The 15,160-nt window shown below is 44.8% G+C and overlaps 1 protein-coding gene across 2 annotated transcripts in view; it reads left to right on the top strand.

The window, feature by feature from the left end:
• Nucleotides 1–1,025: 1,025 nt before the first annotated feature.
• Nucleotides 1,026–15,160, top strand: part of PALS1 (protein associated with LIN7 1, MAGUK p55 family member) — an 84,999-nt gene continuing 70,864 nt past the window's right edge. For both annotated transcript variants that reach the window (XM_062181354.1, XM_062181352.1), the window contains exon 1: nucleotides 1,026–1,172. The gene's annotated coding sequence lies outside the window, so the exon portion shown is untranslated. The remainder of the gene's footprint in view (nucleotides 1,173–15,160) is intronic.

Genomic DNA, 15,160 nt, shown 5'->3' with positions numbered 1-15,160 from the left:
GAACACTAGCAACAATGGGCTGAAGTAATAGGCAAATTTTGGCCTAATAGAAGAGACTAACGAACATTAGAACTGTTCAAAGATGGGATATGACGCCTCCGAAGGCAAAGTTCGAATTGTCAAAACAGAGCCCATATGACGGCTTGCAATCAGAAGCGCTGAGGCAAATTCGCTGGTGCGGTATTTGTACCCTGAACACATTTCAGTCTAGCTCTGCATTCTGTCCGCAACGGATCTTACTCTCCCAGCACCCGCGCAAGTCCGTCCCAGTCGGAGGGTAGCATATACAGCTGCCCAGAGTGCCGGCCTTGCCCTGGGCACGAGTTGGCCTAAGAAGCGCGAAATCCATTCGAGAGCGTTAGATGACAGAGCTGTGGCCCCTTGGCATCTTTCATGTCTCGCTTCCAGAATTCGGTCCCAGCTGCTAGCTTTTTGGAATCTGGGACCCTCTGAGAGAATTATCCTGTGGGACACTACGTATATCCAGGTGTTCCTGTCACGGTTATCTTCCAAACGTTAGATTCTGTGAGGTGCCTGACAGGGCATAAGGAGTCGGGATTTTTTCTTCAGGAGCTGTCATCCAGGGGTAAAAGAGCCAAAGGCTGTATAACTCGGGCCTGCTTCCAACTCCGCCTCAGGGAAACTTGCGTCCCCAGGCCACCCAACTCACTACGCGAACCCCAAAGTAGCTCCTCAGCGCTTGCGAATCCGTCGCGGTTCGCCTTTTATATTGAGAGGCCCGCGCGAGCGCGTGACCGACAGCCCCAGGGCTACACAACGGACCAATGAACGGGCACTCCCTTAGCGCTGGCTCGGAATTGGGCGAACCGCGCCAGCCTCTCGGCCTCGTAGTGGGCGGGGCGCTCTAGGGCGGGACTGGGATAGGCGCGCCCGCTGCGCTAGAGTCCCGGGGGCGCGTGCGCGGTCTCGCGGCAGCCGCGGGGGCCGGTCTCGCGCGGTCTCGAGGTGGAGTCGCGGGCGGCGGCGGCGGCGACGGCGGCGACGGAGGAGGCTGGCGGTGGGGAGGGGGCAGGGACTGAGGAGTCTGAGGTGGGGAACCGGGAGTTTCTGGATTCTTGATCCGGTGTTTTAAGGGCTGCCGGAGGGCTGTCGCGTCTGCCGTGTCTAGGAGCGGCCGTGGCTGGGCGGTCGGCGGCCGCGGCGGTGCGGAGGTAAGAGGCGGACCCGCGGCGGCTGGGCTGTGGAGATCTTAATCAACAGGTCCCCGGGAGCGCGGCGGGGGAGGGGCGGCAGGCTCGCCCCCTCCCCCACGCGGGGCGCTCGGGCCCGGGCGGGACCGCAAGCTGCTCTGCGGGCTGCCTGGAGCCGCGGGAGCCGCGGTGGCGGCGGGTGCGAGGCCAACCTTTGTCCCTCGGAGGAGAGCTGCCTGCGTGGTGCCGCCTCCCCGAGCCGTGGCCGGGGACGCACCTTGGCGCAGGCTCCAGCGCGCCCGGCCCGAGTCGCTGGGTTGCGGCAGGGAGCCCTGTGTCCCGCTGCCCTGGCTTCGGGGACTCCCTCCTGGCCGAGGCGGGGACCTCGGCGTGGGGAATCCTGTCCTTTGGAAGACGGGATGTGCAGTGAGTTACTCTCTGACTCAGCTCCTGCTCGCTGCTGCTTTAGACGAATAAACAGTTCCTGCTTCCTTGTGACCACTTTTAAAGAAAAGCCTGATTTCGTTACTGGTTTCTCGTGATTTACTCTCCGATTCCAAGTTGAACTTTGAAGCCTGTAAAGTGTAAGCTGCTTTCAATGAAAGGCTCTTTAAACGGTCCTTGTAGCCAATTATGTAACTTCCTTCACGGTATCAACTCACCTTCTGTTTAGGTGATTGACGGATACTTGTACGGAATTTAGGTTTTGGTCGAAAGATTTTTCCTGGCAGCTCACGCTAAAATTAAAATCTGAGAGCTCCTTGGTTTCTACAAGGTAGTGTGTTTTGTCTTCCTAATCGTTTAGAATTTTAAGAATTCAGATTTAGAAAGCTTGTAAGAAAGAACACAAATTTTGAAATTTTGATTTGGCTGATAAGATGAAAGGTCAAAATTTCTGTGTTTTTTTTTTAAAAAAAAAGGCAATTACCATGTTTTAATGATGGTATCCTAATTATGCTTTTAAATTATGCCAGAAGTTAATAACCTATTAAATTCTGCAATAGGCACAAATGACGTGTTGATTATTGCTGTCTTTGAAGTGTAAGTATTGGTGGCTATGAAAATTATTAAATAAGCTTTGCTGAATTATGAACTACTGAGTTTTTACTAGATCCGTGTATGGACATAGCATATTACAAGTTTTAAAAGGCTATCTAAACTATTGTAGCAAGCTGAAGCTATTAAAATTCAAGTGCTTGAAAGGTGAAACAAGCAAAAGTGAAAAAGACAATGCGTTATTTTATCTTTGTTAAAAAATTTGAGTAAATCTTACCATGTTGCTGAGTGACTTTTGCTAGACAGACTTAAACTTGATGAGAAATAGAGGACTTGTTAACTTGTTTTAGATTGTTAAAATGGGAGAGTTCATGTAGAATGTAAGTTCTACCTGAGGGTGATCCAAGTCAGTATGGTGAGTTTAGGTATTTATGATTCTAAGTTATGAATTATGATCTTAATTTAAAAAAATCTCATCACAGACATAACAGTGTACTCGATCTAGTTGATGTATCAGAACATTAAGATGTGCTATTTCTTTGATATTTTCCTGGGTTTCAGGGTGTCTTGATAAAATAGTATCTTGATATATGTACATTAGAATGTTTTTTATTAAATACTTATTAAGTCATTGAGTCATTGAATTGGAAGATATCTTTAGAGGTTATATACTCTAAGGTTTTCATTTTCAAGGAAAAAGAACATGAGTTTTATAGTCTGTAGCTAATAGTCTGCCTGTTTGTGGCAGAGTTGGAACTAAATGCTGAAATGCATGTTTCCTTATTCTAAATTCAGTGTTGTTCTCACTATCGCTTATTGTTAAATAAACCTATAGGTTACCGTCTCCAAACCATGTAAATGACTGGCAGGGTTGATCTTTCCTTTAAGCATGTTTTCCCCTTTTCTTTGTAAATAACCACTAACCACAGTTCATTCCTTTACTGAAGGGTTGTTTTCAGTTTGTCAAATTTCAGATAATGTCAAGTGAATATCCTTGTGCTTGTCTCCTTGAGCACGTGTGCGATTTCTGTAGGATATATACCTACCTATTAGTGGAATTGCTGGTAATAGGTTGATATGCATTTTCAGTTTATGGCCAGACTACCCTTGCAAGTTGTAATAATTTACATTCTTGTCAACAATTTAGGAATGGCAGTGATTTCTCATCCTTGCTAGTTCTCTGTCCAAATGCTTCTAGCAGCTGTGACATGGTCAGGCAAAAGCCTGCAGACAGAACTCAGTCCAAGTCTCCCGTGTGTGTGTGGGTGGCAGGGACTCAAGTACTTGGGCCACTACTTGCTGCTTCCTTGGATATGCATTAGCAGGAAGCTGGAATTGAAAGCAGAGTCACCGGCTTAGTGGCACAGTGGGTTAAGTCACTGCCTGCAACTCCAGCATCCCATGTGAACGTTGATTCAAGTCTTGGCTGCTTCACTTCCGATCCAGCTCCCTGCTGATGTAGCTGCTGGGGAGTGAACCAGGGGATGGAAGGTCTTTCTTTTTCTCTCTGTCATTCCCTCTCTTTCTGTAACGCTACCTTCCAAATAAATAAATCCACACCCACCCTCCACTCCCCCTGCCCCACCCCGCCAGACCCCCCCCCCCCCCACACGCATACCTGCCGCTGCCAAAAAATAAGGCAGAGCAAGGACCCAAACTCATGCATTCTAATACAGGATGTGGGCATCCCCAGCAGCATCTTAACCATTATGTCAAAAGTCCACCTCAATGCTCTGGTTTTGTTTTGAACAGAGTATACTCCTTTATGAAAAATGAGTGCTCATTAAATATATTTTGAATTGTGAGACTTTTTCTTTAGCCATTCAAATTACAGGAGACTACTTAACTGTGAAGAATAACGTTTCAGTAACTTCATAATTCAATTTATCAGCAACAGAGAGGGAGATTGAGATCTTGAGCTTCTATCCACTGATTGATTCACTGTCCCTCTCCCCAACCCCCAGCCCCAAAAAAGCCAAAACAAGGCCAGGCTGAAGCCAGAAACTATAAACTCCATTCTGGTTTCTCACAAGGGTTGGAGGGGCCTAAATACTTGGGCCATCCTCTGCTGCCTTCCCAGGTGCGTTAGCAAGCAGCTGAATTGGAAGCCAAGTAGCTGGGACTCCAACCAGCACTCCGTTATGGGAGGCTGTCGTTTGCAAGCATTGGCTTCACCTGTGTTGCAATGCCAGTCTCAATTTAGCCTTTTGTCTCGTATGATTTTACACTCCTACCTTAAAGACTGTATACATGGAAAATGTTGAGGCATGTTAAGGTTCTTGTACTTTTTGATCCTTTAAGATGGGTCAACTACTTTCTGTAAATATTTTAAGCTTTGTAGGCCATATGGTCTCTTGCTGGTACTCAATTCAGCTGTTAGTAGCAAAAAGGTAGGGGTCTACGTTGTAGCACAGCGGGTCCAGCTGGTGCCTGAGATACCCACATTCCATATTGGAGCCTATGTTTGAGTGTCGGGTGCTCTGCTTCCAATCCAGCTTCCTGCTAATGTGCTGGGGAAGGAAGCAGAAGGTGGCCCAAGTGCTTGGGCTCCTGCTCCCCTCACGGGAGACCCAAATGAAGCTCCTGGCTGCTGGCTTCAACCTTGCCCAACCTAGGCAGTTGTGGCCATTTGGGGAGTAAACTAGCAGATTGAAAATCTGTGTGTGTCCCTCTCTCTATCACTCTGCTTTCCAAATAAATACAATTAAAAATAGGTAAAGGTAGCCAAGCAAGTGAACATGATTGTTCTAGTAAAACTTCACAGACATGCATTGCTTAATGACTGGTAAAAAGTATCATTAGATTATTTCATTGATCTGCTAACATAACCTGAAGGAGTATACTTACACAAACTCAGATAGTATAGGTCATTCTGCAAGGTTTCTTTAAACAGTTTTGAGACTGCTGTCAGCTTAACATAGAGTATTTTTTTTACAATAAACTTTAAGTATGGGTACATTCTAAAATAACAAACTATATAATATAGAATAATAAATACATAAACCAGTAGCATCTTTATCATCAACTATTAAGTACTGTACATAATTGTACATACTAGACTTTTATACCCTGTAGATTTGTTAATACCAGCATCACCAGAAACATGTGAGTAATATGTTAAGCTGTGACATAAGTAGTTGATAGGAGTTTTTCCATTCCATTCTAATCTTATGGGTCCATTGTTGAGGGAGTATATGACTGTACTTTACAAGGACAGGGCAGCCTTGATTTGACCTTTGGGCTTTAGTTTGTGTGCCTCTGCCTGAAGGCAAAAAAAAACAAAGTAAAGGAATTGACAGTAATTGTAGTAATATAATGGGAAGGAGCCTTGGAGTAATGATTCCATGCTGTAATTCTGAAAAAAAGCTTCATTTACCCTGACTGTGATATGTGGTGACCTTGGAAGATGATTGAAAAGATTACAATAAGGTATGGAAAGCACCTAGCAAAATGTGTGACACACAGCAGATAATAAGTGCTATGTTCACTTCTTCTATCTTTGTTTTCAGGCTTCTCAACTCTTTGTGACGGATCAACAGATGTGTAATGTTTAGAGAATCAGTTTTATTTTACAGTTTGTGGTGTCTGAGGGTACACCAAGAAGTTAATGGAGAGTGGGCATTTAGTGTAGGGTTTAAGGCACCAATTGAGACATTTTCATCCCATATCAGAATGTCTGGGTTTAAGATATGAGGGGAGGGCCGACACCGTGGCTCACTTGGTTAATCCTCTGCCGGCGGTGCCGGCATCCCATATGGGCGCCGGGTTCTAGTCCCATTTGCTCCTCTTCCAGTCCAGCTCTCTGCTGTGGCCCCGGGAAGGCAGTGGATGATGACCCAAGTGTTTGGGCCCCTGCAGCTGCGCACCCGCATGGGAGACCAGGAGGAGGCACCTGGCTCCTGGGTTCGGATCGGTGTAACTCTGGCCGTAGCGGCCATTTGGGGGGTGAACCAATGGAAGGAAGACCTTTCTCTCTGTCTCTCTCACTAACTATATCTGTCAAAAAAAAAAAAAAAAAAAAGACATGAGGGGAGTGAACCAGCTAATGTAAGACCAATATCTATCTCTGTATATGTCTCTCCCTGTCTCTCCTTCACTTTGCCTTTTGAAAAAACAAAAAAAATTTTTTTTACACAGACTTTCTGTATTTTGCTTATGTTCTTCAGAAGTGCCTTTAAAGGGCTGGCGTTGTGTTGCGGTGGATTAAGCTGCTGCAGGGACATCCACATCCCATTCTGGAGTACCAGCTACTCATGCATATCCTGGAAAGGCTAGGGATGATGGCTCAAGTGCTTGAATCCGCTCACATGAGAGACCCAGATGGAGTTCTAGGCTCCTGGCTTCAGCCTGGCCTACCCCTGGCTGTTGGAATAATTTGGTGGGTTAGCTGGAGGAAGGAAGATAAGATCTCTTTCAAGAAAAAATGAAAATAAATTTCAAAAGTAAGCTCTTTTGGGGTGGATTTGTGGTGCAGTAGATTATGTCACCACTTGGGATACCTGCATCCTATGTGGGAGTGCCAATTCAAGTCCTGGCTGCTCTGCTTCTGGCCCATCTTCCTGCTAGTGCATCCTGGGAGGCAACAATGATGATTCAAGTGTATTGGCCCCTGACACCCACATGGGAGACCTGGATGGAGTTTAGGGCTATTGTCTTTGGTCTGGCCCAGCCCTAGCTGTTGAGAGCACTTGGGGAATGAACCAGTAGATGGAAGGTATCTCTGTCTTTGTCTCTCTCTCTCTCTCTGCCTCTCTGCCTTTCAAGTAGATGAAAACAAACATATAAAACATGTCAGCATTTTCTTTTAGAAATATGTTTTCTGGGGTTGGCATTTACTTTATCTTATTGTTTTAAGATTATTTATTTTTATTTGAAAGACAGAGCTAGAGAGAGAGAGAGAGAGAGAGATTTTCCATCCGCTGGTTCACTACCCAAATGGCCGCAACAGCTGGAGCTGAGCCGATCCAAAGTCAAGAGCCAGGAGTTTTTTCCAGGTCTCCCACGCAAGTGCAGGGGCCCAAGGACTTGGGCCATTTTCTACTGCTCTCTCAGACCACTGCAGAGAGCTGGATCGGAAGTGAAGCAGCCAGGTCTTGAACCAGCATGTGGGATACTAGCACTACAGGCGATGGCTTTACCCGCTAAGCCACAGTGCCAGCCCAACATTTTTTTTTTTAAATCTGTATTCTTTCAAAGATTAGAAGCAGAGATGCTAATGATGACTGTTGTAGTAATCTTGCCCTCATAGTGAAAAGCAGAACTGAGGTTGAATGTCAACTACTAAATTTCATACAGTTTAGACCGTTTGCAGTACAGTATTGCCTGGTATGTTGCCTCTTGTTACCTGGCTGCACTCCCAGAAATCTAGTTTTCAGTTCTTACATTCTGTGTCTTCTAAAACCTTAACAGAAGCTGTGGCAAAGTCTTAGACATTTTAGTTTAAAAAATGTGTGTTGTTCAACTACAGTTAGAACCTAAACTCTTAAGTGTGTTATGCCTAACAATGCAAAAGAAGACCCTTTTTTTTTTTTTTTGACAGGCAGAGTTAGAAAGAGAGAGGTCTTCCTTTCCCATTGGTTCACCCCCCAAATGGCTGCTATGACTGCTATGGCTGGTGTGCTGCACCGATCCAAAGCCAGGAGCCAGGTGCATCCTCCTGGTCTCCCATGCGGGTGCAGGGCCCAAGCACATGAGCCATCCTCCACTGACCCCCCTGGGCCACAGCAGAGAGCTGGACTGGAAGAGGAGCAACCGGGACAGAATCCGGGGTGCTGGCACCACAGGCAGAGGATTAGCCAAGTGAGCCACGGCGCTGGCCCGGCTTTTGTTATTTTTAAGCACACTTTTAATCAGATCTTCTTTACTTCAGTCATATTATCTGTATATGATATTTATAATTAAGGAATTGGTTTTTCTTTGTTCCACAGATAATTATCATTCACTTTTATATAGTTTCCACTGCCTGCCTCAGATTTCCTAGCTAATCTGTACAGAAAATTACAGATAAATATTTATATTTTCTTTTTTTTTTTTATTTACTTGACGGGTAGAGTTATAGACAGAGAGAAAGGTCTTCCATTGGTTCACTCCCCAAATAGCCAGAGCTGCTCTGATCCGAAGCCAGGAGCCAGGTGCTTCTTCCCAGTCTCCCACGCAGGTGCAGCAGCCAAAGCACTTGGGTCATTCTCCACTGCCCTCCCGGGCCACAGCAGAGAGCTGGACTGGAAGAGGAGCAACTGGGACTAGAACTCAGTGCCCATATGGGATGCCAACGCTGCCGGTGGAGGTTTAACCAAGTGAGCCACAGCACCAGCCCCAATATTTATATTTTCAATGTGCAAGAAAGACTTTGAGCAGAATGCAGAGTAGTATTAAATAAAGGAACTGCCCTCAAAGCTCTGGCTGTAAAATAAGTATAGTGGGGCTGGTGTTGTGCCATATAATAGGTAAAGCTGCTGCCTGTAAAACAGCATCCCACATGGGTACCAGTTCGAGTCCTGGCTGCCCCACTTCCAAACCAGCTCCCTGCTAATGGCTTTGGGAAAAGCAGCAGAAGTTGGCCCACTTGCCACCCATATGGGAGACCCAAATGAAGCTCCTGGCTTTGTCTTGGCCCAGCCTTGGCAATTATAGCCATCTAGAGAATGTACCAGCAGGATGAAGATTTCGCTCCTCTCCTCTCTTTGTAACTCTGTCAAATAAATAAATAAATCTTAAAAAAAAAAAAAAAGGAAGTAAGTATAGGCAGTCCCTAAACAATTAGATTGTACTGAGATAATTTGCTAGTTGTTTGAAACTGAAGACAGAATCACAGAATTGTCCAAATGGTATGCAAATGAATTTTAGGACTGTACTTACACTGTTATAGAACCTATCTATTGTGGTTATTGTTAAAGTTCATTTTTTTAAAAATGCAGTTTGGTTATTTTAATGTTGGTAGGCCTGTAAATTATTCTTAGTTTTCAGTTGTTATGAGTAGTGTTATGTAGATATGTACATTTTTCTCTCTGGGACTGTGCTCTCTGGTGCTAGCCATCAGCCACATACAACTTTTTCAGTATAAATGGACTAAAAGTAAATTTTTACTGAGTTGCACTAGTCATATATCAAGTTCTCAGTAGCTATATATGGCTAATAGCTATGTTATTGCACAGAGTAGATATAGAATATTTTAATTAATATAGAAATTTTTATTAGACAGTGCTGTTCTAAGATACATGTCTTGGAATTAAATCACTGATTGATAGAGCATAGTGGTCAGTTTTTCTGGACTAACGGCAAACTTTATTATTATTATTATTATTATTACTTGAGAATCAGGCAAAGAAACAAAAAGCTCTCATCTGCTTGTTTACTCTCCAAATACCCACAATGAGTGGGGCCAAAGCTGGGAGCCAGGAATTCTATCCAGATTTGCATGTTTGTAGCAGGAACTCAATTACTTGGACAATAAGGTGCTGCCTCCCGCTGTCTGCATTGGCAGGAAACTCTCAGGACCTGGGAGTCAAACCCAGATACTCCAGTGTGTGTCTTAATGCCAGGCTAACCATTGTCCCTCTTTTTCTTTTTAAAATAATTCCAAACTCTTTCAGCATGATTCATTTTATTAATATATAATTTCAGCAGCAAGTTGTTGAGTTTTTTTGTATTTCTTGTCAACATTTTGGCATTGTAAGATTTTATTTTATAGATTCATAGGAAGTGAACCTACAGAGAGGTTCTACTTATCTCTCAAACTTTTTTTTTTTTTAAGATTTATTTCATTTGAAAGGTAGAGTTAACAGAGAAAGGGAGAGATAAACTTTTTCCTAATGGTTATATTTACATCTAGAACAATATTAATAGCAAGAAATCGACATTAGTACAATATATGTATGTATAGATTGGTGCTATCTTATTGGAAGTAGATTTGTGTAACTACCATCGTAATCAGTATAACTGTGAACCACTGGGTGGGAGCTTCCTTTCTTCCTCCCTCCCTCCCTCCCTCCCTCCCTCCCTCCCTCCCTCCCTCCCTCCCTCCCTCCCTTCCTTCCTTCCTTCCTTCCTTCCTTCCTTCCTTCCTTCTTTTTTAAGGTTTATTTATTTATTTGAAAGGCTGAGTTACAGAGTGGCAGAATCAGAGAGAGAGGTCTTCCATCTACTGGTTCACCCCCCAAAATGATGGCAATGGCCAGAGTTGGGCCAATCCAAAGCTGGAGCCAGGAGTTTGTTCCGGGTCTCCCACACAAAGTGCAGGGGCCCAAGGACTTGGGCCATCTTCTACTGCTTTCCCAGGCCAAAGCAGAGTGCTGGATCAGAAGAAGAGCAGCCAGGACTTGAACTGGCACCCATATGGGATGTCGGCACTGCAGGCGGTGGCTTTACCCACGTTGCCACAGCGCCGGCCCCATCTCTGTTTTATAAATGAGGAAATTGAGGCTCATTTTATCCTAGGTTCTATTGCAACTGATAGCAAGGATTTAATTTTAGTTTATTTGACCCTAAATCCCTGAGTTTTTCTACTTTGTCTTTGTTATAGCCTGCATTAAGATTTACTTTAATGTTCTTTTTAGAAATATTAAAATCATTTAAGGAAAACCATTTTCAGTGTTTAAAATGTACTTGAAGTAAATAACCTTGAACTTAAAGATAAACTCCTTAAGGATAGGGCCTGTTTCTTTTTGTCTTAAAATTTTTAGAATGTTTGTTTGATTTTATTTTATTTGAAAGGCAGATGTTTTCAAATGCTTGTGGTGGCTGAGGCTGAGCCAGGCCAAAGCCAGGAGGCCATAACTCAATCCACATCTATGTGGGTGGCAGGGATCCAAGTACTTGGGCTACCGTCCACTGCCTCTTAGGGTACATATTAGCAGGAAGCTAGTATAGGAAGTGGAGCTGGGACTTGAACCTAGGTTCTCCAATGTGGGATGCAAACATTCAGAGTAGCATCTTACTGCTGATCCACACATCTACTTCCACATTATCTTATTATCTGTGTTTGATGTGCCTGTGATACCGTAAAAAATATGTATTTTGGTCTTTCCTTTCAAGTGTCCTTAGTGATAGGAGTGATAAGTGTGTCCTTTGTCCTTTGTTCCAGTGATATGCTGCTAGGGGGTGGGGTGGCTAAATAATTTCCAGTTGGAGCTTGGTAGCCAGAGAACCCAAGACATGATTAGAGGGTTGGAAAGCAAGAAGTGCTAGAAAAAGTCTTCCATGGCTAATGATTTAGTCAGTCATGCCTATGTGATGGAATGTCCATGGACGACTCTAAAATGTTGGGTTTTGGGATCTTGTGGATGGTGTATGTGTTAACAAGGTGCTGGGAGAGTGGTATGCCTGAAGGCCTGGAAGCTCCAGCCCCATGCTTTGCTGTATACCTCTCTTCCATTTGACTATTTTTGGTGTTTTTAAAGTTTTTATTTATTTGAGAGGCAGAGAGACAGAGCTCTATACATTGATTCACTCCCAGATGCCCACAATGGTTGGTGCTGGGTAGAAACTGAAGGTGAGAACCAAGAATTAGTCCATGTCTCCCATATGTGTGGCAGGAACCCAGTCACTAAAGTCATACCCAGTGCTTCCCAGGATCTGCATCAGCAGAAAACTGGAGTTGGGAGCCAACCCCATACTCCAGTGAAGTCCAAGTACTCCAATATGGGAAGCAGACATCTTAACAGTTGTCTGAACTACTAGGTGAAACACTCTAGGCCATTTGTTTTTGTTTTTTAGTTAACAGTCTTTGTAATAAACCAGTAAGTAAAGTGCCTTTCTTAGTTTTTGAGCTGTTCTAGCAATTTATTTAACATGAGGGTGTCAAGGGACCCTATGATTAATAAGATTGGCAGTCAGAAGTTCTGGGGGGCTCAGGTCTTGTATTTGACATCCAAAGTGGGGACAGGCTTGTGGAAATGAGCCATTAGCTTGTGGTATCTGTTACTTAACTCCATGTAGTATCAGAATTGAATTGTAGCACACCCAGTTGGCATCTGGTTAATTGGAGATTAGTTGGTGTAAGGAAAAGACCCACCACAAATGTTGAAAGTGAAACACAGCTCAGAGTGGAACATAGTAATCCCTGGTTCCACTTTTATCATTTCTTTTAAAGATTCGTTTATTTGAAAGGCAGAGTTATAGAGAGGCAGAGAGAGAGAGAGAGAGAAGTTTTCCATCTGTTGGTTTACTCCCCAAATGTCCACAGTGGCCGGAGCTGGGCCAATCCAAAGCCAGGAGCCAGGAGCTTCTCTGGGTGTGCTTGGGCCATCTTCTACTGATTTCCCAGGCCATAGCAGAGAGCTAGATCAGAAGTGGAGCAACCAGGACACAAAACAGCGCCCATAAGGGATGTTGGCACTGAAGGTGACGGCTTTACCCACTATGCCACCGTGCTGGAACTTACTTATTTTTTTAAACTTTAGCTTTCTTTGATTGTGAACTTAATATGAGAGTCTGCTTCATCCTAGTCACCTGTTAACTGAGACAATTTGAGCTTCAAAACATGATTCAAACTTTCACATGTTTTGAATTAACTTTACAAAGAGAGAAACAGTTAAATTTGATAATGTTAGCTTTGTCTTGTTTTTCCACAGGCACTTACTGACAGCCATTACAATGCATTTACAGCACTTGCACTGACTTAAAATACAGACTCTAGAGTCAGACTTTGTTGTAATATCTTCTAGACTTTATGTGTGACTCAATAGTGATAAGCTATTGTATGTTTAAAGATATTTTAAATACATTGTATGGGTTTGAATAATTTGATTAAGTAATTTTTTAATTTTTATTTTATTTTTATTTATTTTGGACAGGCAGAGTGGACAGTGAGAGAGAGAGAGACAGAGAGAAAGGTCTTCCTTTTGCTGTTGGTTCACCCTCCAATGGCTGCCGCGGTAGGCGTGCTGCGGCCGGCGCACCGCACTGATCCGATGGCAGGAGCCAGGTGCTTCTCCTGGTCTCCCATTGGGTGCAGGGCCCAAGGACTTGGGCCATCCTCCACTGCACTCCCTGGCCACAGCAGAGAGCTGGCCTGGAAGAGGGGCAACCGGGACAGGATCGGTGCCCCGACCGGGACTAGAACCCGGTGTGCCGGCGCCGCAAGGCGGAGGATTAGCCTAGTGAGCCGCGGCGCCGGCCTTGATTAAGTAATTTTATACTTGTGTGAAATGGTTATTGTAGTGAGTAATTGTGACTGTATCTTAAGGTCAACTTTTTCATCTCTGAAACAATACTAAAAGTCTGTGGGGGAAAGCAATGTGTCACCATACTTTAAACAGCTCACTTATGTAGTAAGAACAAATTCTATTCAGTATGTTTGTGTTAATATTTGTTTACTTTTTTTCCCTTTTGTATAATGGATGTCTTTCGTATTGTGTCTGGAACCTTTAATGAGTGTTCTTTTCTTTTTTTTTTTTCCTTTTTTTTTTTTTTTTGACAGGCAGAGTGGACAGTGAGAGAGAGAGAGACAGAGAGAAGGGTCTTCCTTTTTGCCGTTGGTTCACCCTCCAATGGCCGCTGCGGCCGGCGCGCTGCGGCCGGCATACCGCGCTGAACTGAAGGCAGGAGCCAGGTGCTTCTGGTCTCCCATGGGGTGCAGAGCCCAAGCACCTGGGCCATCTTCCACTGCCTTCCTGGGCCATAGCAGAGAGCTGGCCTGGAAGAGGGGCAAACGGGATAGAATCCGGCACCCTGACCGGTACTAGAACCTGGTATGCCGGCGCTGCATGGCGGAGGATTAGCCTAGTGAGCCGTGGTACCGGCCGAGTGTTCTTTTCTTTATTCAAGTTCTCTTAGAATACTTTTTTTTTTTTTTTAAATTTTTTTTTTTGACAGGCAGAGTGGACAGTGAGAGAGAGAGACAGAGAGCAAGGTCTTCCTTTGCCGTTGGTTCACCCTCCAATGGCCGGCGCGGCCGGCGCGCTGCGGCCGGCACACCGCGCTGATCCGATGGCAGGAGCCAGGTGCCTATCCTGGTCTCCCATGGGGTGCAGGGCCCAAGCACTTGGGCCATCCTCCACTGCACTCCCTGGCCACAGCAGAGAGCTGTCCTGGAAGAGGGGCAACCGGGAATCCAGTGCCCTGACCGGGACTAGAACCTGGTGTGCTGGCGCTGGAAGGCGGAGGATTAGCCTATTGAGCCACGGCGCCGGCCGAGAATACTCTTCCACTGTAGGTAATTTCTGTGGCATTTCCTGTAGTTCTGATACAGCACTTTTCAAACTGTATTGGTTTGTTTACTTACCTGATTTCCATACTAGATTTTAAATTTCTTAAAGGTAAGGACTCGGGCCAGCAACAGTAGATTAAACCACCGCCTGCAATGTTGGCATCCCACATGGGCACCTGTTGATGTCCAAGTTGCTCCACTTCCCATCCAACTCCCTGCTTATGTACCTGGGAAAGTAGCAGAAGATAGCCCAAGTGCTTGGATCCATGCCACCCATGTGGGAAACCTGGATAGAATTCCTGGCTTCTGGTTTCAGTCCGGCCCTGGCCATTATGGTCATTTGGGGAATAGACCAGTAGAAGCAAGATTGCTCTCACTTCTTCTCCCTCACCCTCTCAACTCTTTCAAGTAAATCTTTTAAAAGAGTTGTGCCAGACTGAAACCAGGAGCCAGAATTTCAGTACACATTTTCCATGTGGGGAGCAGGGACCCAACATTTGGCCATATTCTGCTGCTTTCCCAGGAATATTAACTGGGAGCTAGATTGTAAGTGGAGCAGCCTAGACATAAATTAGTGCCCATATGGATGCCAGCATTGTAATCTGCAGCTTAACTTGCTGCACCACAATGCTGGCCCCACTATCTAAGATTTTGTGTCAAGTGAGTATCTGGTATTGTTAAATTAAAGTTTAACTGGCTCCCCTCTCCTCCCCCCCCCCTTTTTTTAGAAGATGCATTTATTTATTTGAAAGGCAGAGAGTGTCCATCTTCTATCTGCTGGTTCACTCCCCAGATGGTCCCAACAGATGGGGCCAGGCTAAAGCCAGGAGCCAAGAATTCCATCTGAGTCTCCCCCATGGGTGAC

This window comes from Lepus europaeus, chromosome 22, assembly GCF_033115175.1.
Source record: "Lepus europaeus isolate LE1 chromosome 22, mLepTim1.pri, whole genome shotgun sequence".
Classification (NCBI taxonomy): Eukaryota; Metazoa; Chordata; class Mammalia; order Lagomorpha; family Leporidae; genus Lepus; species Lepus europaeus.
This window is presented reverse-complemented; position numbering and strand designations above follow the sequence as displayed.